The sequence below is a fragment of the Grammomys surdaster genome, unplaced genomic scaffold (genome assembly GCF_004785775.1).
Source record: "Grammomys surdaster isolate TR1022 unplaced genomic scaffold, NIH_TR_1.0 125947, whole genome shotgun sequence".
Lineage (NCBI taxonomy): Eukaryota > Metazoa > Chordata > Mammalia > Rodentia > Muridae > Grammomys > Grammomys surdaster.
The window spans coordinates 4509726-4536703 of NW_021620769.1; the positions used below are offsets into that span (position 1 = coordinate 4509726).

The 26978-nt window shown below is 38.5% G+C and overlaps 1 protein-coding gene and 1 pseudogene across 1 annotated transcript in view; one reads left to right on the top strand and one right to left on the bottom strand.

The window, feature by feature from the left end:
* The window catches only part of Il15 (interleukin 15), a 78981-nt gene extending 70838 nt beyond the window's left edge, over window positions 1-8143 (bottom strand). Inside the window, exons 1-2 of the mRNA XM_028753437.1 lie at window positions 7979-8143; window positions 6794-6905 (exon numbers count right to left, since the gene is read on the bottom strand). The gene's annotated coding sequence lies outside the window, so the exon portion shown is untranslated. The remainder of the gene's footprint in view (window positions 1-6793; window positions 6906-7978) is intronic.
* Window positions 1-26978, top strand: part of LOC114609180 — a 71947-nt pseudogene that overhangs the window by 9230 nt on the left and 35739 nt on the right.

The following is a 26978-nucleotide window of genomic DNA, read 5'->3' on the forward strand; positions in this document are numbered from 1 at the left end:
TCTCTCTCTCTCTCTCTCTCTCTCTCTCTCTCTCTCTCTCTCTCTCTGCCCGGGACCTGTAAAGTGAGTGCTAGCAGTGCCTTCCAACACAACTAATATGAATGTTGCTGTGATATGGGACACATTGCCCACTGCAGACTCTAGTAGACTCCAGAGGCACTGGGCAATGACTTCCGGCTGCTAGTAGGAAGTCCCGCCCTGCCGCAGCCACAGACCTGACCTGCAGCACTTATGCCCTCAGATGGGGGCCCATAGCACAACTCCTGTTGTGCCCTGTGGCCCACAGCCCCAAACCGCCAGGCATACGATTGTATACCACTGTTGCCAGCTTTCTTATTCTGGTCCTAGCCAAATGTTTCTTTGCTAATACAAACATGTGCTTTTCTCTACCTACACAACCTGCCAAAGTTACTTAAGAAGATAGAGCCTGGATTGTACACGATGATGCAGTCACTAACAAATGAAATGGGCTAAACTGGATGCTCTGAGTCAAATGACGGCTAAACCAAGGTCAGCCATTTCTTGTGTCACGCGTATCCATTCCACAGAGAAAATCCCTGCATCTTCTGCGCTTGGAAACCAAACTGACTTCATCCAAGAGACTGTGGAGACCACAGGAACTGTTGGCTAGTGGAGTCTGTCATGTTTTAAAATAATATATAACTGATAGATTATTGTTTACTCTTTCTCAGACTTCTGACTACGTTGACAGCTAAGCTTTCACAGATTATCTGTTACTTCATTACCTAAACTCAGTTGCCATCAATGAAATGCTTCATATTTCCTCTTACTATGCCACTGTCCTAATATTATCTAAGTTCCTATAAACTTGCCTAACTCTAATAAAACATTCCACTATACGATCCAGCAAAGGTTTCATCTTAAAGACTGCTCATGTTGTTAACTCATGCTGTTATCTCTTTTGTAAACTCATAAGCTACAGGAAACCCACTCAGATCTACCTCTCATGGACCATATAGACGCCATCCAGATAAGTACATCTGCCTAAAGTTCCCACTTACTACCTATTACAAAGGGTGGAGTCCCTCTGGGTTTCAAATGTACATCTTAGAAAAAATTTACTTTCTCCCAAATGTACTTAATCTTATTCCCTACATCTTGTCAAGTCCGGACACATCCAAAACAGCTCGAGAGAAGCAACCTCCAATGCTCCATCTCCTGTCACAGACACAGCTGCTTCTACTGAATCTGTTCCTTCTAATCTATCCTCAAATGGCTCCATAGACCCTGGACAGCAGGAAACAGCCAACTCTCCTAAGACCGGACAAACATCCTCCATACCCATTCTTCTAGGTTCCCCCTAGAGACATGTCACCCCCAATGCCAGCAGAAAGTAGCCAAATATCATGACAACCCTATTCCTGCTTTGCTGTCACCTCTTTCTAATTTTTCTTTTTTAATTAAACCAAAATGGGAGAATGTTAGTATTCTGTCTAAACTCTACCTCCACAGTTACCTGGCAACAGACAGTTATGCTCCTCCCCACAGTTACCTAGCAACAGCCAGGTAGGCCTGGCCCTCTATAAAAGGGGCTGCTTGCCCCCTCCTCTCTCTCTTGATCTCTTGATCTCTTGCCTCTAGCTTCTCTCTGTCCCCTTGCCCCTCCCCTTCCTTTCCCCCTCTCTCTACGTGGTCATGACCGGCCTCTACTTCTCTCTTCTTTCTCTCTTCCTCCATCTTCTTATTCTATTTCTCTCCCCCCCACCTTTGCCCTATCTCCTGAATAGCCCCCCCCCAACTTGGAACTGTTTGGTCTGGTGTGATCTGTTCTAAGCTGCAAGAGAACGTCTGACAGAGGGAAGGACTTTCTGATAGCTGATATAAGAGGATGGCTATAGGTTATAACAACATAGCATGTTTGTGTGTTGAAAAACTAAAATAGATGACTTCAAATGTTTTGCCATGAAGAGGTGATAGTAGTTTGAGGAAATTGATGTACTTAATTTAATTTAAACATAATTTATGTATTGCTCATCCCATGGTACACTTGTGATGGTTTGGCTAAGAAGTGTCCCATGGGCTTACATATTTAAACACTTGGTCTCTACTTGGGGGCCATGTTTTGGGAGGTTACAGAACTTACAGGAGGTAGAGTCTTACTGGGGAAAGTACCTCAGTAGGTGAGCTCCAAGGACTTTATAGACTTCCCACTACCCTCCCTAATTCCCCGTCTCTGGTGGATAGATGAAATGTGATCAGCTAACTTCTAGCTCCTGCAATCTGCCATGCCTTCTACACAATGGTGGATGTCATGCTTCAGGAACCAGAAGCTAAAGAGAACCCTTTCTCCTTCACTGCTTCTGGTCATGGTATTTTATCACATCAAGAGAAAATAATCAATACAATGTATCATTGATATGCATAATTGCCATGCATCAATTAAAGATAAAATGTAAGCATGATGGTGCATGCTCGTGATTTCAGCACCTACAAGTTTAAGTCTAAGAGATTTTAAGTTTCAGGCCAGTGTGTGCTGCGTAGGGAAGCTCTGTTACCAGAAGCCACTACCAATGATAACTAAAACAAATTGCTTAATTTATCTTAATAAAAATAGATATTAAGTAATGTTAGAATAAAAGAGGAAAATAGCATTGCTTTGCTGTAAAATTTGTTTGTCGATTAATACATTAACAAGAACCCTTCTGCAGCAGTTGAAACAGCAAGTAAAATTGGAGGTGGATGATATAGTATTTGTGTTTTTATCAAAAGCACACAGAAAATGTGATACTTTCCAAGAAAAACAAAACAAACACATTAAAACCTGTACTGTTGGTACATTGAAAGAGAACCTCACACAAACACTAAGTGGTCATTTCTCTGAAAACTGGCTTTCACAGTACAGGGCTGACATTTTTATTGTGTTTGTAGCATGAATTAGAAATGAGATTACTGAGCATAAAAAAGAAATCTTACATTCACAAAGTTGGCTTTTCTGTTCAAACATAGTAAAGATATTTTTTTAGAAAGTGCCAGTAGAATGTATGCTTTATATTTGAAGACACCTCCATCCATAGATAAATATTTAAACTTGTGTAAACCAGTCATAACAACAGCCTTGCTGTTTTTTGTTGTTTGTTTGTTTGCATCTCTTTACATGGGTCTCCCTTCTCAAATATGCCATCCTTTGTACTTATAACTAAGCATGTTTGTGAAGATCTGAACAATAGAAATAGGCTTTTGACAGACCCCAGCCAACATTATCATAGCATTTTTTTACCCTTTTCTGATTGCTAACTTTGTCTATGAAGGTCTAGGAAAGACTCCATAATCCTTTCTTTACAAGACCTTGCCCCATGGTCTTTTTATTTATTTTAAATTTCTTCACAAGAGTATAATATATCCTTATGATTAGATTCTATCATTTTTGTTGAATTCTTGGATGAATTTACTAAAGATGTGTATGAAATAGCATAAAGAACTATTTCCAAATTCTCCTTAATGTTTCATTAAAATACACAGATTTTCATATACTTTCTTGGAGGCAGTGCTAGTTAACAATCACAGACAAAGTACTCAGCTAAAATAATTTTGTGACATTACTTCAAAAGAAACTGTGAACCATTTCTCTTCTGGATACCCAGAGCTCATTCAGCTCATCACCATATTACTGGATCTTGTATGAATTCAAACTACAATTTTTGATGTAAAGCCAAAAATCATGTCCATATGTTCCACAAATTATCCAAATATTCTTCAATTACAGATTTTTGGTAGCTTTTTTTGAATTAATACAGAAAGACAATGATGATAAGGTAACATTTTGACTTAAAATGAAAAGTATTAAATACCAATTTTTATATGCTCAGTGCTGGCACAGATGAACTTCTAAAGAATTGTCCATAAAATCTGATAACATTTCTCCCATTATTCTTGAAGATAGTTTTGTATCTACAATTTCCCTTAACTTTATTGTCAAGTACAGTGAGGACAGTGATTCTTCTTTTCAGTGAAATATTTTTTAGATGTACTTTTAATTTAACCACTTTCTAGTCTTTAAGAATTTCACACATGCATATGATAAAATAGACCTTTCCCCTCCTCCCATCCCCCCTGTGCCACTCAACCCCTTCCCTTCCCAACTTCATGCCTTTTTTATTTTTGTGACCCACTAAATCCAACAAGTCCTGTCTATAAGCAGATGAATATAGGGGCCATCTGTTGTACCTAGAAGGCCGCCAGTGGCTTTTCCTCTCCCAGCAGCTATGACTACCAACAGTTCCATCCACCATAACGGAAGTGATTTCCCACGTACGTGGAAACTTTGGCTGGCTGGATCTCATGTAGGTCTTGTGCAGGCAGCACAGCTGGTCTGAGTTCATGAGTGCAATCACCATGTCATGTCCAGAAGACAAGATGATCTTTCACAAATAACCTCTTGGCAGCTACTTCAGATTTTCTTATTAGCCAGACTACTAGGTTTTATTTGGTTTTATCTCCTATAATTGAAATTATTCCTATGAGCTCATAGTTTTGCTACATGCTTCCTGAGACTTCAGGCAGAGAATGGACTCTTGCGAGACATAAACCTAGTGAGTACTTTTCTCATTCTACTCTGACACATTAAGCCAATCCTTCTCTCTTACTGAGAGATCTCCTTTTCAAGGAGACTTTGCATGCTAGCTTCAGTTCATGCTCATCTCTCTTCCTGATGAGTCCTTGCTTGGCTACGTTTGGTTAGGCACTGTAATTATTTTTCTCAAGCTAGTTCAGTTTTGTACATTTCTTCATTTCATAGTGATATAAGTTCAGAGACTCCCCTCCTCTGCTTCTTCCATTTCTTTTTTCATCTTTCTCTACCCACCTCTTTATTTGAATTAATACACAAAGACATAGAATTATGTCATAATCTTAGCACTGAAAGGTGATAAATATTAAGTGAAAAATTAAAAGTGTTCTTTGTGAATACCATATTTTAAAGATACTTTTAGATTTTACTATGAAATCTTACTTTAGAATAAAAAATATCTTTTAGATATTTTAGAATAATAAATATCTTTTTCAGTAAGCATTAACATTCCACTCCCATATCAAACAATATTTTTCAAAATCCATGCTTGATGAGTATGTAGTACAATGTTTTGATAAACATTGTTATTATTTTATTGGATATTTTAAAATACCATACTTTGTGATATTTTGTACTTGGCATAATAGCAATCATCTTTATAGGTATATATTTTGGCATGTACGTACCTGGTTGATTTTGGGGTAGTGATAGTTGTTAACCAAGTGTTATAGCACTGTGAATTTTTAAATTTGTTACCTATAGGGTTTAGAGAGATGGCTCAGTAGATCGGAACACTGCTGATCTTCCAGAGGGCCAAGGTTCAATTCCCAGTATCCACATGGTAGGTCACAACTGTAACTTCACTTCTAGGGAACCTAATACCCTAATACCCTCTTCTGGCCTCTGTGGGCACTGCACATATATAAACATATACTCAGGCAAACACTATTATATAGGAAATAAATAAAATCTCAAAAGAATTTGAAAATTATTACCTAGATACTACTGAGAGCCCCATAAATCTACACAGTGCCAATGTTCAGAATTGTGAAACAGTATAAGTATCTGAATGAAAATTTTCTTACTCAATGGATATTTATCTGCATAGGTCATATTTGTTAACACTATCCTAATGGCTATTGAATTATTTCAGAATAATTTAAGATGTGTTGGTGCCTAGCATATTGTTTATATTAAGAACAATTCTGGTACTTTAACCTTAGGTGCTCTTCTAGCTGTGAATTAGAAAAATAATATTCTTTATATGAAAGAAATAAGCACTTTTCAATAAGATTCTTAACTTCAGAAGGATTTGTTATGAAGCAACTTTATGATCCAACTGAGATTATCTTATAACTAAATCTTTTTTGGCTTGTGTAACTATAATGCAATATTTTTATGCCAAAATATTTTTATGCCAAGATCATTAGATAAGTTTCACCCGCTTTCAAAATTGTGAATCATTTGACACACAGATGAAGGTATGTAACATATATAACATGTATTATGTATCTACATAGTACAATCTAACATTGTCCAGATCACAGAAACTCCATGATACCCTGCCCAAGCATCTTTAATATTCTTTCAGAAAGAATCACAGAACTCATGTCTCCTCACATGCCATCTGTCTGTCATCAGTAGGTACCAGCCTGGCTGTTGGGTGTGTCTGATCTATCTGTCCCTAAAAGGGCTTTGCTCTGTTCCTCTTGGACAGCACAGGAGCCATGATACAGGAAGGATGAAGTATGCTTGCTATAATGATTTTTAACAAGGTTTTATGAGTGAAGGAGTGACTTTACTGATCCCAGCTGGTGTAGCATTCCACTCTCTAAACCACATGCAGACACTATCAAACTGTATCCACACATTGCTCACAACATTTATGGGATATTTATTTTGTTTAATGTTGCTTTCAATCTATTGGCTGCTTTCAGCAAATGATTGCCACAATAAACACACATGTACACACACACACACACACACACACACACACACTGTTCTGAGTCAGGGGCATGAACTTAAGATCAAATCTATGCTATGAATTTATCTTAGGTTATAAAGCTGATTACACGGGAGATCCAAAGCATAGTAAAGTTAGTCACACTGTTCTTTTAAAGTCCGGTTAAATTTAAACAGGCTGAGTACACAGCCGATTGAGGACTGGGTACATAGTCTCAATGACCTCAAAGAATATTAACTTGGCAGCAAGGTCCTGCGAAAGTCCAGACTCTTTCTTTTCAAGAGGTATTTTTCAGGAAATACCTGATCAATATAGTTCCTAGGGTCCATGGCTTCAGCGAATGGTAAACAGTGTAACCTCACGACAGGACAGCGCTCCAGTGCTCCGGTGTGGCTAGGAAAATGTTCTCTGAAACTGTGAAAAATGAATGGACACTCTTTAGTACAGGAAACTGAAAGGTAACGATAGCAAAGCAGGATGCCCTAAGAAAACAGCAAAGAACCTATGCACCGCGGGAAAACTGAAACCTCCCAAGACGAATCAGAGCCTCAAGCTCTATGCTCGTTTCTCGCTCCCCTCAGCTCCATCAAAGTCCAACACAGAAGCAAAAATCAGCAACACAGGAGCAGTGAGCGATTATTATGCTTTCCCACACACCAAATCCATTTTTTTTTTAAATTGACATTACATCTGGTTGAGGTTGAGGTAAGGAGAAAGTAGGCACACAAGAAATCAGCCAGTGGTAAGGGGCATGAGATAGAGTCACAGAAAGCAATCTATCAAGAAACACTTTCCCTTCTAGTGCCTTGTCTTAGCCAAATTCCATTGTAATCGTCCTGGCTTTATACACCCCTCCCATCCAAGTGCAAAAGTATCCTGATGGGATGAAAACTCGGCAGGTGACTGTTGTAAACAAGACGGAAGTGAAAAGACGGACGTTCCTATGAGCGCTAGGAACAGTGAAGTCGATGACTAACTTATAATAGTCACACAACTATAAAAAATTCCTTACGGAGTGCCAAAAAGCATTTTGGATATATAAGACAGAATAAACAATGTTATAAATTAATAAAAGCTGAAGAAACTGATAGAAATTCTCTTAAATCAAGAAAGGAGCCCAAGTCTGCATAAGAACTGTTCAGCAGTCACCAACTCAGGATACAAGTATTTGGTAATTACAGCTCTGTGAATCAATCTCTCTCTCTCTCTCTCTCTCTCTCTCTCTCTCTCTCTCTCTCTCTGTGTGTGTGTGTGTGTGTGTGTGTGTGTGTCTCCTCTCTCTTCTCTCCCTCTCTCTCTCATTCAACCTCAATATCATTCCTCAAGCCCTATAAACCATTTATTGTAATAATTTTTATTGACTATATGAGAATTTTACACCGTGAGTATATTCTGAACATCTCCATTGAACATCTCCATCCCTTCAACTCCTCCTGTCCAAGAGAGACAGAGCAAAGTCCTGTTAGAGACAAACAGATCAGACACACCCAAAAAATCTCTTCATTCCCCATCAAATCCAGTTTGCATTGCCCAGTTAGACTTGAGATCGGGGTCTGCTCTGGAAACGAATCCCAGCACCGACTTTCTCTCCCAGCAGTCACCAAATCCCAATAGCTCCTCAGTTAGTGGTGGGATCTTGTAGTCAGTTGCCACTGCTCAGCCACAGAGGCAGGAGAACCTGATTACTAATCTTCAGTCAGAGCTGAAGTTCACACAGCTGTGATGATGTAAGGTTTTGAGGTTAATATTTAAACCACTTACTGAAGCAGGGCACAATTCCAGGCGCTCCACCCACTGATAAGACTGAGGCAAGCTTGTACGGTTTTCTTTCACTCCTGGATATGTGTCTGTAACATTTCAGTTTTTGACTCCCTGACTCTCTCTTCCTCCTGTATCCCGGCCGGTGATGTGCTTTTGGCACAGAAGAGACTAACACCACAGTTTCAGAGAGTGGCTTCACTCACAGAGATGAAAGAAAAATTGATAGACATAGGGAAAAAAGCATGAGAAACTGCAATAATTGGGGAAAATATGCGAGACTCAAAAAAAGGTTTTGTTCTTTAGCCTTTATATGTTAGCAAAATCAAAATGTTGTGTTAAATATAATTTTATTAAGTACAATCTGATGTCAGAAATTAACTGGTTTGATAAAATGGATTTTGTAGAGCTTTAAATCTAGAACGTAGGTGGCAAATATGAGAGGATTGCCACAAGTTTGGAGGTAGTTGGAGGAGACAATTTCAAAAAATAAAAATGAATTTAAAAATGGTTTACAGAAAGATAATATGTTACGAGTATGGTTCATAGTTTCCTCGGACCACACTCTAATCTAAGAGCTTTCTCAGACCAAACTCTTAGATTTAAAAGAAATCTGTTTAGGGATTATAGTTATGTACAATAAACAAAAGTTCATATCTATTTCTTTTTAAAATGTTATTTATACTGGAGTAAACAAAAGAGAAAACCTCAAAAATGACAATGAGCTATTTGAGTTGTTCCTAGAATGTTTAAGCCCAATTGTCCTAATTTAGCATAGTGATATATTTGGTGTGTGTGTGTGTGTGTGTGTGTTTCTGACTCAACTCATGCCAAAATGTGTTATGTTAATAGAAAATGTTTATTGAGCACTTGGAATATGCTAGACATTTGTTTAGAATATCTATATATATTCTCATCCTGTGTCTTGACAGTAAGGTATGGGTAACACTTGCTGAGTTTTGGAATTGATAGAATGCAATCGAGAGAATTTACTTGTCTTACTAATACCTAAGACTTAGTAGTAGGTATACATGTGTATGGACTTCAAGACACTTTTCTCTATGTTGTTTTTCATATTGTGTGAATATTTTTTAATGTTTAAGAATGTCATACAATTTATATACAATGTGATCTTGATCAAATCCTCCCCTTAATCCCTTCCGTCTAATTCCTTTAACATCCCATCTACTTCTCTCTCTAAACCAAAGGCAAACATTTTTTTAATCTATTGAGTTGAATTTGTTCCACCAAGACATGTGTGGGTATAGAGCCATCCACTAGCACAGGGGCAGCCTGCCAGGGCTACCTTCCCTTAGGAAAATTTACATCCCTTTTCCAGCAACCAACAATTGGCTTTAAATCTCAGTTTTGGGTGGGACTGCCTGAGCCCTACCCACTACTCATGCTGAGTTTTTCATTATGAAGAACACAGAACTTTGAGAGTGATGATTCTTTAAACCTACTTGCTACAGGAAATAACTTCTTGTGCAAGAATCCTCTCTGAAAATAGAATAGTTGGCCTATCAATGAACAAACCTGTACAGCCCTGTTGCTCCCACACTATGAGCCAATGTGCCTGGTCTATTGCTGCATACTCACAAAGGTGGGGTGGGAGGAAGCATGCTCATATCTGGTATCTGTCAGACTGTTTGAAATACTAGCTCAGGGCTTTTTCTGTTCCTGATAATGTTAAAACTCATTAAAGGACATTATTACCTTTGGAAAGCTGGTTGAGCTTCCAAGGTTGAGATGATAAGAGGCAACTTCAGATACTCAGCGGAGTAGGATAGGACAGGAGACAGGGTTCTATCTGATACAGAAGTCTGTGAAGTAGTATAATGCCCAGTTAGTACACCCACATTGCTGATAACTCTTGGTGATCCTGCAGCAATGAAATTTTAAGATTTCTGCTTCAAATTGTTTGTATTATTTTCTTCAAATGGACACTGAGTTTTGAAGCTAATTATGAAAGTGTTTGAACACAAGTCCCTTCAAAATGAGCTGTTGGGGCTGGGGAGATAGCTCTGTAGTTTAGAATAGTGGTTGCTCTTGCAGAGGACCTGATGGGTTTGATTCCTAGCACTCACAGTGTCTCACAGTCACCTGTAACTCCAGTTCCAGAGGATCTGATGCCCTCTTCTGACCTCCATGGTGACTAGGCACACACATGACAAACAAACATACATAAAGTCAAAATATTCATACAAATATATATATATATATATATATATATATATATAAAATGAGCTGCAAACACCTTGGATTTTACTGAGACACCACTAAGTATGGGGAGAACAGCAATGGCTATAACCAGGAGAAGAACCTTTGACCAACCAAGCATGGTGGTGCATAGCAAAGTTTCAGCATGCAGGAGTGTGTCACCATCCTGGACTACATAGTGTGTTCAAGGCTATCTGCACTACAGAGAGAGTTCCAGGCCAGCCTGAGCACATAGTGAATTTGACACTGCCTCAACCCCGTACATACACCCAAGCTGAGACCTGCTGACCCTGTAACTGTAATTTTTTTCAATGCTTACTTTTGATGATGGTTCTTAAATGCCTTAACTTCCATTCTAACCCACTACCCATGAGAGGTAGTGGGGAAAAATGGTTCTTTGGAGCAAATCTCACCTGCAATTGTCAGGAAATCATCAGTCCAGTTCTCAAGTCAGCAGCTCAATCCACTTCATGGATATACTTGCAGTCCAGTTCAGTAGTGTCGGGACAGCAGAAGAGGTGGCAGGACCTAGCAGGAATAGCCAGGCCTCTGCTAAATTGGCATGAGTCAAAAGGAGGGACGAGGACCAACAGAAACACTAGGAAAAAGTTCTTAGCTATGCAAGATCTCTGAAAAGTGAAGATCAGCAAAGACTCAAGACCAACAAGCATTGCACAGCTAGCTCTACAGGCAAGCCCAGCCAAGCCTCTGTCTGTTTAGTCCTATTTATATACCCTCCAAACACCACATGTCCTCCACAGCTCTTGCTTTACCACATGTTTTGCCTCAGCATGTGAGTCTTAGCAAAATTCCATGTGAGTCTGTCTGATCTGACATCACTCTGCCAATCGGTACAAGTCTGAGGAAGTGGCAAGAAGCTGCAGCACACCACCAGAAGTATTTTGGAGTCCGGAAAAATGGAGCTCAACTATGAAATGTAAGGCGGGCTGATACGTGCAAGTTGGTAGGGAAGAATCCTTCATCATGTGCTTGCTTTAGCAGAACATCCTTTCACTTGTATCTGCTTCAATGAACCACTCCTTCATGTGTTTGCCCCAGCAAAACATCATCCAACACAACTGACTTTCCAAAGAACCCTTAAGCTTCCACTTCATGACTGAATGTAGATTTGTTTGTTTGTTTTGATTTTTGTTGTTTTTTTCATATAGAGGTTGGTGCCTTTGAACATATTCAGGACTTATAAACACAAGAGAAACCTGGAACATATCAAAGACAAATCAGACAGTCATTTTAACCTTATGAGACTATGGTTGCACTTGAAATTATGAATCATACCTACCTTCTGGGTCACCAGCAAGCCTGACAGTCATAAAGCCTGTCCTAACCCCTTTGTGCTCCATCTATGGTTCCACAGTTCTAAGTACAACCCCAAACACCTGCAGCCATCCCCAACCACCAAGTGAGACCTCTACATCCAAGCTCCTGCCTCCCTGCCTGCCTGCCTGCCTGCCTGCCTGCCAAGCTGGGCAAACCCAACAAGAACAAGCTCTTCCCTGACCCCTCTGCACTCCATTTCCAGGGCCACAACTCCACCTACATCCCTGGGGCCTGTCTGCTGCCTTAGGGACCAACAGCTATACCTGCATCCTTGGAGGCCTGCCATCACCAGGAACAATCATCTTTAGCTGCAACACTGAAGGCCTGCTGGTGCTGGAGACTACCAGCTCTACCTGAAGCCACACAGGCCTACTCCTATCAGGGAATATCAGGCCTGCCAACACTAGGAACAACCAGATGACTAAAGAAACTATAGGAAAACAATCAACAAAAGGCAGGGCAATATGGCACCACTAGAACCCAGCTATCCCATTGCCACAAGCCCTGTATATTCTAGAAATATTCTAGAATTTCAAGAAAATGGCCTTAAATCTAATTTTATTAACTTTAAAGAGGAAATAAACTATTACTGATGCTATGGTGTGCTTACAGATAGGAACCTACATAGCTCCCTTCTGAAAACAAGCAGCTGAAAAAGTCAGATGCAGGTACTTACACCCAACCAATGGACAGAAGCTGAGGACCACTGTGGTTGAAGTAGGGAAAAGCTGGAAGAAGCTGAGGAAGAGGGCAATCCCATGGAAAGACCATCAGTCTCAACTAACCTGGACCCCTGTGATCTCTCAAATACTCAGCCACCAACCAAGCAACATACACTAGCTGATACGAGGCCCCCAACACATATACAAAAGAGAACTACCTGACCTAGCCTCAGTGAGAGATGATGCACCTAACCTTTGAGAGATTTGAGGCTCCAGGGAGTAGAAAGGTCTGGTGGTGGGGGAAAACATACTCTTGGAGACGGGGGGGAGGAGGAATGGAATTTGGAACAGTCAGGGAGGGAACCAGGAGGGAGCTAATGACTGGACTGTAAAAGAAGACTTAAGAATAATTAATAAATAAATAAATAAATAAATAAATCTGTTAAAGAAATACAGGAAAATACAATCAAACACATCAAAGAAATGAATAAAATTCTTCAAGACCTGAAAATGAAAACGGAAGCAATAAAGAAAACACAATCTGAGGCAATCCTCGGGCTTCAAATACCTAGGAAAGAGAACAGGAACCACAGACACAAGCATCACCAACAGAGTACAAGAGATAGAAGAAAAAGTCTCAGGTTTAGAATATACCACACAAAAAATTGGTACACCTGTCAAAGGAAATGCTAAAGCTAAAAAGCTTTTAACACAAAACATCCAGGAAATGTGGGACACTATGAGAAGACCAAACTTAAGAATAATAGGAACAGAAGAAGAGGCTCACAACTCAAAAAATATTTTCAACCAAATCATAGAAGAAAATTTCCCTTAACCTATAGGAAAAAAATGCCAATAAACATGCAAGAAGCTTATAGAACACTAAATAAAGTAGATCAAAAAAGGAAATCTTCCTGCCACATAATAATCAAAACACTAAATACACAGAACAAAAAAATGAATATTAAAAGCAGCAAGTGATAAAGGCACTCTAATATATAAAGGCAGACCTGTAAGCTTGGATTTTTCCAAAACCTACTTTAAGATGTGTTCTCCAATACTTTGACCCCTCTTCTAGCTCACCATCTAAAAATAGGGTGGAAAGTACGACAAGGGGATGTGGATCTGTTTAGAAGTAGTTTTTTGCGGGGGGAGGAGGAGAGGAAGGGTTCCAATCTCTGCTATCCGGATACCAGTAGTGTCAGGATACAAAACACAAATCAGCAGAGGTAGCATGATCCAGCAGAAATAACCAGGCCTCCACCAAATCAACAGAAGTAGGATGCCAGGAGAATTCTCTGCCATGCCTCTCTCAACAAAGTAAAGATCATTGAAGATGCAAGACCAAGAAAACGTTGCAAGTCTAGCTACGCAAGCACCTTTTCACTGTCCATTGAGTCCTAATTATACTGTCTCCAAACATCATGTTTCCACCAGACGTGGGTCTTGCCTCAGCAAAACACCATGTGAATCTGCATCACATTACACTACCAAAATTTTCTACTTCACAAATGTGTTAGAATCATGCAATAGAGACTATAAAACTCAGAAGGGCCTGGGCAGATGTCTTATAGCCTCTAAAAGATTAAACATGCCAGTCCAGGCTTCTATGCCTAATAGTAAATCTTTCAATCACCATAGATGGAGAAACCAAGATATTCCATAAGAAAACCAAATTTAAAAAATATCTTTCCACTGAACCAGCCATACAGAGAATAATAGAAAAAAGAGTACAACACAAGAAGGGTAACTATACTCAAGAAAACATAAGGAATGGATAATTCCATATCACCAACTCCAGAAGAGAAATGCATACACACACATATAGTACCACCACCAACATCAAAGTAACAGGAACTAACAATCATTGGTCATAAATATCTCTCTACATCAATGGTTTCAATTCCAAATAAAAAGACAGGCCAACCGAGTGGGGATCCATAATTCTGCTGTATATAAGAAACACGCCTCAGTAACAGAGATAGATATTACCTCTGAGTAAAGAGCTGGAAAAATGTATTTCAAGGAAACAGATACAAGAAACAACCTTGAGTAGCCATTCTAATGTGTAATAAAATAGACCTTCAACCAAAATTAATTCAAAGGGATGGGGAAGAACATTTCATACTCATCGAAGGAAAAAAATCAACCAAAATGATGTCTCAATTCTGAACATCTATGCCCCAAATGCAAAGGTACCCACATTTGTAAAAGAAACTTAACTAAAACTCAAATCACACTTGAACCCCACACATTAATAGTAGAAGACTTCAACAACCCACTCTTACGAATGGACAGGTCAATCATACAGAAACTAAACAGATAATGAAATTAACAAAGGTTATGAACAAAATGTAACTAACAGATATCTACAGAACATTTCACCCAAATACAAAAGAATATACCTTCTTCTTAGCACCTCATTGAATCTTCTTCAAAATTAACCATAAACTTGGTTACAGAGCAAGTTTCAACAGGTACAAAAATTGAAATAATTCCTTGTATTCTATCAGACCATCATGGGTTAAAGCTGGACTTGAACAACAGCAGAAACAACAGAAAGCCTACATAATCATGGAAACTGAACAACTCTCAACTCTATGATCACTGGGTCAGCAAAAAAAATACAGAACTTAAAGTCTTCTAGAATTCAATGAAAACTAAGGCAAAACATGCCTAAACTTATGGGACTCAGTGAAAGCAGTGCTAAGAGGAAAGTTTATAGCACTAAGTGCCTTTAAAAAGAAATTGGAGAAATCTCATAATAACAATTTAAAAGTATACCTGAAAGCTGTAGAAGAAAAAGAAACAAAAACACTCAAGAGGAGTAGACAGCAGGAAATAATCAAACTCAGGACTGAAATAAATCAATTAGAGACAAAGAGAACAATACAAAGAAGCAGCAAAATCAAGAGCTGGTTCTTTGAGAAAACCAACAAAATAGACACAACCTTAGTCAAACTAACTACAAGGGAGAGAGACAGTAACCAAAGTAACAATCAGAAATGGAAAGGGAGACATAACTAGCAACACTGAGGAAATTCAAAGAATCATCAGAGCTTATTTCAAAAGCCTATACTCCATAAAACTGTAAAATCTAAATGAAATGGATGATTTTCCTACACACAAACCACTTACCAAAGTTAAATCAAAATGAGTTAAACTATCTAAATAGTCCTATAACCCATAAGGAAATAGAAGGAGTCATTAAAAGTCTCCAAACAACAACAACCCCAGGGGCAGATGGTTTTAGAGAAGAATTCTGCAAGACTTCTAAAGAGCTCATACAAATACTCCTAAAATTGTTCCACAAAATAAAAACAGAAGGAACAATGCTAAACTAATTCTATGAGGCCACAGTCACCCTGATACTCAAACCACACAAAGACTCAACAAAAATAATTTCAAACCAATTTATTTTATGAACATTGATGCAAAATACTCAAATAGTTTCAAATCAAATCCAAGGACACATCAAAGACATCATCTACCATGATCAAGGAGGCTTCATTCCAGGAATGCATGACTGGTTCAATGTATGAAAATCTAGGAACACAATCTATCATGTAAACAAACTAAAAGAAAACAACCTGCATATTTCATCTCATTAGATGCTCCAAAAGCCTTTGACAAAATCCAACACCCCTTCAGGTTAAAAGTCATGGAGAGATCAGGGATACAAGATGGATACCTAAACACAATAAAGGCAATATATAGCAAGGCAATAGCCAAATAAAATTAAATAGAGAGAAACTTAAATTAATTCCACTAAAATCAGGGACAAGACAAAGCTGTCTACTTTCTCCTCAACTCTTCACTATAGAACTTGAAGTCCTAGTTCTATAGTCCTAAGATAACAAAGGAAATCAAGGGGATACAAATTGGAAAGGAAGAAGTTAAAGCACTAGCATTTACATATGATATAACAGTGTACACAAGTGATCCCAAAAATTCTCCAACAATCAAATTAATAAAATGCAAGGGCACCCACATTCATAAAAGAAACTTTACTAAAGTTCAAAGCACACATTGCGTCTCACACAATTAGAGTGGGAGACTTCAACACCCCACTCTCAGCAATGGACAGATCATGGAAACAGAAACTAAACAGAGACACAGTGAAACTAAGAGAAGTTATGAACCAAATGGATTTAGCAGATATTTATAGAACATTTCATCAAAAAACTAAAGAATAAACCTTTTTCTCAGCACCTCATGGTAACTTCTCCAAAATTGACCATAAAATTGACCATAAACAGGCCTCAACAGATACAAGAAAACTGAAATAATCCCATGCATCCTATCAGATCACCGCGGAATAAGGCTGGTCTTCAGTGATGATAAAATCAATGGAAAGCCCACATACACATGGAAACTGAACAACTCACTACTCAACACTAACTTGGTCAGAGAAGAAATAAAGAAATAAACTAAAGACTTTTTAAAATTTAATGAAAATGAAGACACATCATACCAAAACTTGTGGGACACAATGAAAGCAGTGCTAACAGGAAAATTCATAGCTCTAAGTGCCTACAAAAAGAAACTGCAGAGAGATTCACTAGCGTTTTGACAGCACACTTGAAAGCTCTATAACAAAAAGAAGCACCCAAGAGGAGTAGTTGGCAGGAAATAATCAAACTCAGGGCTGAAATCAATCAAGTAGAAACAAAAAAAACTATACAAAGAATCAAGAAAACCAGGAGCTGGTGCTTTGAGAAAATCAACAAGATAGATAAACCCTTAGCTAGACTAACCAGAGGGCACAGCAATAGTATTCAAATTTAAAAAATCAGAACTAAAAAGGGAGACATAACAACAGAAACTGAGGAAATTCAAAAAAATCATCAGATCCTACTACAAAAGCCTATACTCAACAACTAGAAAATCTGGATAAAATTGACAATTTCCTAGACAGATACCAGTTACCAAAGTTAAATCAGTATCAGATAAACCATCTAAATAGTCCTAAAATGACTAAAGAAATAGCAGCAGTCATTAAAAGTCTCTCCTCCCGAAAAAGCCCAGGACCAAATGGTTTTAGTGCAGAATTCTATCCCACCTTCCAAAAAGATCTAATACCAATTCTCTATAAACTATTCCACAAAAATAGAAACAGAAGAAACACTAACCAGTTTGTTCTATGAAGCCACAATTATGCTCATACCTAAACCACACAAATACCCAACAATGAAAGAGAACTTCAGACCAATCTTCCTTATGAATATCAATGCGATAATATTCCATAAAATTCTGGCAAACTGAATCCAAGAAAACATCAAAACAATCATCTAGCATGATCAAGTAGGCTTTATCCCAGGAATGAAGAAATGGTTCAATATTAGGAAATCCATCAATGTAATCCACTATATAAACAAACTCAAAGAAAAAAACCACATGATCATTTCACTGGACGCTGAGAAATCATTTGACAAAAATCAACACCTCTTTATGGTAAAAGTTTTGGAAAGAACAGGAATTCCAGGGCCATACCTAAACATAGTAAAAACAATATATACAGCAAACCAGTAGCCAACATCAAACTAAATGGAGAGAAACCTGAAGCAATCCCACTAAAATCAGGGATTAGACAAGGCTGTCCACTCTCTCCCTAGCTATTAATGTAGTACTGGAAGTCCTAGCCAGATCAATTAGACAACAAAAGGGGATCAAAGGGATACAAATTGGAAAGGAAGAAGTCAAAATATCACTATTTGCAGATAATATGATAGTATACTTAAGTGACCCCAAAGCTTCCACCAGAGAACTAAACCTGATAAACAACTTCAGCAAAGTGGCTGGATATAAAATTAACTCAAACAAATCAGTAGCCTTCCTCTATTTAAAGGATAAGCAGGCCAAGAAACAAATTAGGGAAATGACACTCTTCACAATAATCACATATAATACAAAATACCTTAGTGTGAATCTAACCAAGAAAGTGACAGATCTGTATGACAAGAACTTCAAGTCCCTGAAGAACGAAATCAAAGAAGATCTCAGAAGATGGAAAGATCTTCAATGCTCATGGATTGGCAGGATTAATATAGAAAAAAAAGGCCATCTTGCCAAGAGCAATCTACAGATTCTATGCAAATTCCATCAAAATTCCAACTCAATTCTTCACAGAGTTAGAAAAAGTAATTCTCAAATTCATTTAGAATAACAAAAAAACCCAAGATAGTGAAAATTATTTTCTACAATAAAAGATCTTCTGGAGGAATAATCATCCCTGACCTCAATATGTACTATAAAGCAATAATGATAAAAACTGCTTTGTATTGGTATGAAGGTAGTCAAGAAGATCAATGGAATAGAATTGAAGACTCAGAAATGAACCCACACACCTAAGGAGTTAGAACCATTCAGTGGAGAAAAGACAGCATTTTCAACAAATAGTGCTAGTTTAACTGGAGGTCAGCATGTAGAAGAATGCAAATCGATCCATTCTTATCTCTTTGTACAAAACTCTAGTCCAAGTGCATCAAGGACCTCCACATAAAACCAGACACCCTGAAACTAATAGAAGGGAAAGTGGGGAAGAGCCTTGAACACATGGGCACAGGGGAAAAGTTCCTGAACAGGACACCAATGGCTTATGCTCGAAGATCAAGAATTGACAGATGAGACTGCTTAAAATTGCAAAGCTTCTATAAGACAAAGGACACTGTCAATAGGACAAAACGGCAACCAACAGATTGGGAATAGATCTTTACCAATCCTCCATCTCAGAGAGGGCTAATATCCAAAATATAAAAAGAACTGAAGAAATTAGACTCCAGATAATTAAATAACCTTATTAAAAATGGAGTAGAGAGCTCAACAAAGAATTTTCAACTGAGGAATATTGAATGGCCGAAAAGAACCTAAAGAAATGTTCAACATCTTTAGTCATCAGGGAAATTCAAATCAAAACAACCCTGAGATTCCACCTCACACCAGTCAGAATGGCTAAGATTAAATATTCAGATGACAGCAGATGCTAGCAAGGATGTGGAGAAAGAGGAACACTACTCCATTGTTGGTGGGATAATAAGTTGGTACAACCACTCTGGAAATCAGTCTGGCTGTTCCTCAGAAAATTGGACACAGTGTTACCTGAGGATCCAGCGATACTACTCCTGGGCATTTACCTAAAAGATTTTCCAACATATCACAAGGACATATGCTCTACTATGTTCGTAGCAGCCTTATTTATAATAGCCAGAAGCTGGAAAGAACCCAGATGTCCTTCAACAGAGGAACGGATACAGAAAATGTGGCACATTTACACAATGGAGTATTACTCAGCTATTAAAAACAATGAATTCATGAAATTCTTAGGCAAATGGATGGAACTAGAAAATACCATCCTGAGTGAGATAACCCAATCACAAAAGAACACACGTGGTATGCACTCATTGATAAGTGGATATTAGCCCAAAACCTCACAATATCCAAGATATAACTTACAGACTACTTGAAGCCCAAGAAGAAGAAAGACTAAAGTGTGAGCACTTCGGTCCTTTTTAGAAGAACAAAATACTCACAGAAGCAAATATGAGACGATGCATGGAGCAGAGACTGGAGGAGGAACCATTCCGAAAGTGCCCCACCTTGGGGATCCATCTCAGGTGCAATCACTATATGCAAACATTATTGAGGATGTCAGGAAGTGTATGCTGACAGGAGCCTGATATACCTGTCTTCTGAGAGGCTCTACCAGAGCCTTACCTATTGGAGGCAGAGCTAGCAGCTAATCACTGAATTGATCACAGGGTTCCCAATGGAGGACTTAGCGAGAAGACTGAAGGAGTTGAAGAGGCTTGCGGTCCCATAGGGAAAGCAACAATACCAACCAACCAGAGCTACCAGGTTCTAAACAGCTAGCCTGGAAACACTGGGAACACACATGAAGGGACCCATGGCTCCAGCTGTACATGTAGTGGAGGATGGCCTTGTAGGGCATCAGTGGGAGAGGAAGGCCTTGATCCCTTGAAGGGTGGATGCCCCAGTGAGGGGGAACTCGAAGGCAGGGAAGTGAGAGTGGGTGGATAGGTGTGGCACACTCTCATAGAAATAGGAGGAGGGATGTTGGAATGAGGGGTTTCTGGGTGTGGGGGAATGGGTAAAGGGACTAACATCTGAAATGTAGATAAATAAAGTATCCAATAATATATAAAAAAAGAAAAAAACAGATAATGGAACTAGCTATAGCAGTCAAGCATTTGAGACATTTTGGCAGCAGTTTAATATTACCCATATTATTGGGATTCCTTATAATTGTCAAGGACAAGAGACTGTGGAAAGGGTCTATGGAACTTTAAAACAATATCTTCATAAAATAAAAAAGAGGGAGGTATATCCCCGTATACCACAAATCATGTTCTTTTTCTTTTCTTCTTTTTTTTTTAATTTGGAAGCCAAGGAACTTTCTGCTGAGTGTCTATGACACTCTACAACTAGGCATACTTAGGCATAGGTATGAGGGAAGGATCCACTCACTGGCATATGGCATGATCCCGATCAGGTATTTAATATGGGGAAGAGGGCATGTTTGTGTTTTTTTCTGCAGGATGCTGAAGGACCATTGTGACTGCCAGAGCAACAGATGAGATACACTGATGTATGTTAGCAAGAGATAAAGTTGGGGCAGGATCTGGATTTCAAACAAATTTTAGTACATGTGTTAGGGCTCTTTCAATTGTCAAGTTAAAGTTGCTTTTGTTTCTTCTACATTATTTAATGTAAGTTGCATTGATTGTATATTTTCTAATAGTGTTAGTGTATTGAAATCTGACATGTCAGTTACGGAGGTCTATCAGCCAGCTTTTGATTTATTGCCCTGAGTATCACAGAACCTTGGTCTTCTGAAAAACAGCTTGCAATTATTGGAAGAAGTGAGTCAGGCTTTAAGCAGAAGCAAGAGGGTAGCGGGCTTGATTATTGCTGGCATAACAGCTTTAATTACATTAATTGCTAGCACCACTGCTTCTGCAATTGCTTTGACACAAGAAGTTAAGACAGCTACTTTTGTTAATCATTTAGCAAAAAATGTTACTAATGTGTTGAATATACAAGAAGATTTAGATAGGCATTTCGAACAATGTATTGATGCTCTTTAGCCTATTCAAATTATTGGAAGGAGGTGCAGAGTTTAAGAGAAAGGAGCTAACTTAAGTGTCATGCCAAATACCACTGGATTCATGTTAGTTCTAAAATTTACAGTGGTAGTCATTATAATTAGGAAAAAGTTTAAAGATACTTGCAGGGTATTTGGCATAATTCTAACACCTCTCTGGATGTTTTAACTTGGCATAGTGAGCTTACAAATTTAAAGAATGCTGCTCTACTGAGTATTGATGCAGTAGATACTGCTGATAAAATTACCCATGGCCTGAGGTCAGTATTTCTATTTTGGTCAAGCTTCAAATATGGCATATGTAGCTTGATCATGCTAGCCTTTTTTGTCCTGGGAATACTTTTATTCCTGCTAATTGTGTTAAAGCTTGTCTTTAACAACATCAACATGTTGGCAGCCAAAGTACATGGCTTGGACCTGAAAATGGACCCTCAGACAGAGTTATTAAATTAACAGGCTGGCAAGCCAAGGACAGGTAAGATTCTACACAAAGCCTTACCAACCTTAAACAGAAATGCATTGCTTTTGATAATGCATATTCCATGACAGATAAGGAAAGCATTCTTGTCAGAATGACCGAAGACAGGTTCAGTCTTGTTTATGAAATAAAAAAAGGAAAGATGGAGAACTTTGGGGGCTGGTTGACAAGAATCTGACATTGGTTAAGGACAAGGAATTGGGCTTCAGGCAGGAATCTGACATTAGGTTAGAACAAAAAAGTAATTTCTGTCAGGAATCTAAATCTTAGGCTAAAACAAAGAAGTAATTTCAGGCAGGAATCTAAATTTTAGGCTAGAACAATGAAGTAGGCTTCAGACATGAAAATGACTTTTGGCTAGGACAGGGACATTGGCTCAGATATTTTGATCATCCTGATAAGCCCTTAGAAACAGTGATCACAGGAGTTTTCACGGAATTTTGTTTATTGCCTTGCTTCTTTTTGATTATTTGTGTTTATTGTCATGTTTGTTCCTTGACTATTTGCATCTATTGTATTGCTAGTTCCTCAACCTAGAACTGATCTTAATACTTGCATATAATTAAAATGGTATAAAAGCAAAAAGGAGGAGAGGGGATGGGATAGGGGGTTTCTAGGGAGGGGAAATGGGGAAAGGGGAAGGCATTTAAAACGTAAATAAATAAAATATCAAATAAAAAATAAAAAGAAAATGGATACAAATCTAAACAGAGAATTCTCAACAGAGGAATCTCTAATGGACAAGAAACACCTGAATAGGTATTTAACATCCTTGGTAATTAGGGAAATGCAAATCCAAAATAACTTCACACCTATCAAAATGACTAAGATCAAAACCTCAAGGATGGCACATCTTGGAGAGGATGAGTAGCAAGATAAATACTCCTACCTTGTTGAGAATGCAAACTTGTACAACCACTCTGGAGATCAATTTGACAGTTTCTCAGATAACTAAGAATAGTTCTACCTCAAGACCTAGCTATACCACTTCTGGGCATATAATCAAATAGTATTCCACCATCCCACAAGGACACTTGCTCAACTGTGTTCATAGCAGCTTTACTCATAATTTCCAGAAACTGGAAACATGTCCTCTAACTGTAGAATAGATAAAGAAAATGTGGTTCATTTACACAATGGAATATTATTCAACTATCAAAAATAAGGCTATCATGAATTCTACAGTTAAATGGTTGGAACTAGAAAATGTCGGAAGTGAGATAACAGACCACAAATACACTCATGCTATATACTCACTTATAAGTGGATATTAGCCATAAAGTACAGGATAACCACGACTCAAAGAAGCTAAATAACAAGGAAGGCCCAAGAGAGGCTCGTTGACTCTTTCTCAGAAGAGGAAATAAAATAGATATCAGAGGTGCATAGAAAGAATGAACTGGGTTGGAGAAGGTATTTAGAAGGTTATAGGGCAGTGGGTTGTCAGGGATCTGGCGTAGGGAGAACAGAGGGGAGAGAACGCAAATCAGCAGTGGGCCATAGGGTACATCTCTAGGATGTACCAGAGGCCTGGGATTTAGGGTAGGCCCCAGAGTGGCTATAGGGGTAATTCTAGCTGAAACTCCTAGCAGTAGAAGATATGGATCTTGAAGTGGTCTCTTCCTATAGCCAAGTAGGACTCCCGGAGGAGCGATAAGGACAGCAACCTCTCCACAAAACTTTTGACCTAAAATGTATCCTGTCTGCAATATGTGCAGGGACAAAGATATAGATGGAGGGAATGGCCAACCAATGACTGGCCCAATTTGAGACCCATCCCATGGGCCAGAACCAATTTCTGACACCATTAATGATATTATGTTATACTTGCACACTGTATCCTAGCATAACTGTCCTCTGAGAGGCTCCACTCAATAGTTGACCAAAACAGATGCAGAGACCCACAGTCAAACATTAGATAGAACTCAGGGTGTTTATGATTTATTGAGGAACTTGACACAGATAGGAACTTACAGGAACACCAACAGAAGTAACTAACCTGGATCCTTGGGGCTCTCAGAAACCGAACCACCAACCAAAGAGCATGCATGGGCTGGACCTAGGCCTTCTAGCACATATGTAGCAGATGTGAAGTTTGGTCTTCATACAGGTCCTCAAACAATTGGAGCAGGGGCTATCCCTGAGTTTGTTGTCTGCCTGTGGTTCTGGTTCCCCTAACTATGCTGCCTTGTCTAGTCTTACAGTAACTGATTTGTCAAAGGTGAGGGGAATATCCCCCCTTCTCCTCTGAGAATGAGGAATTAGGGGAGAAGCTGTGAGAGGCAGGGATTAGGAGGGTGGCTGATAGTGGGATATAAAGTGAATAAATAAATAAATAAATAAATAAATAAATAGTTATAAAACATCACACATATCCACATTCTGTGGGATTAAGCTTGTCTTGTTCACATTTATTCAGCTCAGCGTAAAACAGCGTTTGTCGCTCCAAAAGAAGTCTTTGTTGTTGTTTGTTTGTTTGTTTTATCTCTCATTTGGCTTTGAAATGAATGGACAAAGACGCTTTGAGGAAATGGAATATACATTACTATAGGGAATATCGTAAACTTCCTATTGTCTGTAATTCAACAGTATACCATGTGCATGTGTCATTGATATTAATATCTATGTGTCTGAACTCTAGAGGCCTATTCAGTTGGAGCCTAAGGTAGTAGCATCTCCTCCGTACTCCTTTCTGTGTCTTTCTAGACAATTCTCAGCTTTCCACCATTCTCAGTAGCATTCATCTGCCCTAGAAATGCCTTTGGAAGTGGCCATTACATCTTAACATGCCCAGTTGTATTAACCAAAATAATTAGCTAAAATATAAAATAAAAATAAGTAGAGAAGCATAATTTTTTTAAAAAATGTCATGTTGTGTCTACAAAATTCTGTAGAGCACTCTAAGGTCTGCAAAAAGACAAATGTTAAAAGGTTACTCCAAGCCTCTGAAATGCTGATATAACCACCCGCTTTGGACTCTGATGTAACTGTGGTTTATATCATTAATAGTGCTGTACCCCTGAGCTTAGGTACCGAGAGACTTTGTGGAAGTATTAGCCTAGACTTGGTCTGGCCATTATTAAAGAACTCATACTTCTAATTGGCTTAGTTACTGTCTGTAACTATCTCAAATGGATTATTTCTAAATAAATTAACACATTTTGACTGATGATATGCAAGTTAAGCATTATCTTGTGTTTGTGTGTATGGTGGGATGGTATATATGTATCTGGTGAATGATCACATGTGTACATACTCACAGAGGCCAAAGGAACTTATCACGTGTCCTTCATGAATCTCTACACGATTCTTTTAAGGTGGTGACACTCTATAAACCTAGAGGTTTTGGCTAGTTTGAGAACTAGCAAGTCCTGATAATCCTCTGGTATCTACTGTTTCTCCATTCCCTATCCTGCTGGGATTAGAGATAGCACAGGCAAGCATAGCATTGCTTGCTTTGCTAGCTAGGATCTGAACTCAGGTCCTCATGGTTGTTGTGTAGAAGAACTTTAATCACTGAGCCATCCCTCCAGACCCTTGAACAATGTTTTAAGCTGATAACGTATGTTCTTTAATAACATTTTAAATATTTGTTTATTTTATGTTTATGGATGTTTGCCTTGCATGCTCGTATCCCCTTTGCCCACAGAGGCCAGAAGAGGGTGTCAGATCCCCTGCATCTGGAGTTACAGATGGATGGTGTTAGCTGCCACATTGACGCTGGCATCGGACCTTCCTCTCTCCTCTGCAAGAGCAGCAAGTGCTCTTAACCTTAACCACTAATCCATCTGTCTGTCCCTATGGACTTTTAAATAAAACATTATATTATAAATTCAAATCTACTGTCAAAAATACATTTTAAGTTAAATTCAAAATTTTCCATCTTATTTTCTTCCATCTTTTCCTCAAGATGTCTTAAAATGATAATGTTGGTGATCTAGATTAAATTATGTTTTTCTAAGCATTTGATATATGACAGTGTATGTACTGGGAAAGACCTCAAATGAATCATCAATACAAAGTGTACAAGTACCTCTTGGGCAAACATCACCTTCTACCATCTGAATGAAGTTCCTCCTCAGACCTGACATCTGCCTACTATACCGGGCACCCTTCCATTAGTCTAAGCACCCAGACATGTACAGACTGGGATCATTTCGTCTCTGCATTTCTGCAGTGGCAGGCAGATGAAGCACTCCTCAGTTATATTTGCATGTGGCTGTTTTTCCGTTTGTTTGTTTGTTTTGTTTTGTTTTGTCTTTCATTTTTCTTCCCCAGATAGTCCTACCCTGAACCAAAGCTGGCCTCGAATTTGTAAGGATCTCACCTCCACCTCTCAAATCCTGGCAGTACAGATGTGCAGCACTAAACAGATGTTCACCCCCAAGCCAGTCCCTTCCTCACAGATTAGGAAGTCGGTGCTTCACATGTAAATAAGTCCTCTTCATTGATCCCTGCTTTTACACATAATAATGTGTGTACCCATCCATGGTTTTTTTGTTTGTTTAGTTTGCTTTATTTTAGGGAACAGAATTTCACTCTCTAGACTAGAATGCCCTGAAACTCACTATATAGATTAGGTTGACCTCAGACATCAGTCTCACAAGTGCTGGTATGATAGGCCTGATCCAATAAATTAATTATGAGCTTTAACACAATGTTTTTAAATTTTTATTACGCTGATAATTCATGTAATAATAATACCCTCATATACCCATCCATACATGTGTTCACCCATGTATGTGGGAAGGTCTTTTTTTACATACTTTCCCAGAATCAAAATACACTGGAAAAATATATACAAACATTGCATCTTGCTAGAATCAGTCAGACTGTCTTATAAAGTGATTACCGTCATTTACTTAATCAACAGTATAGAATATCGATACTTTCCCTCCTCTTGAAAATAA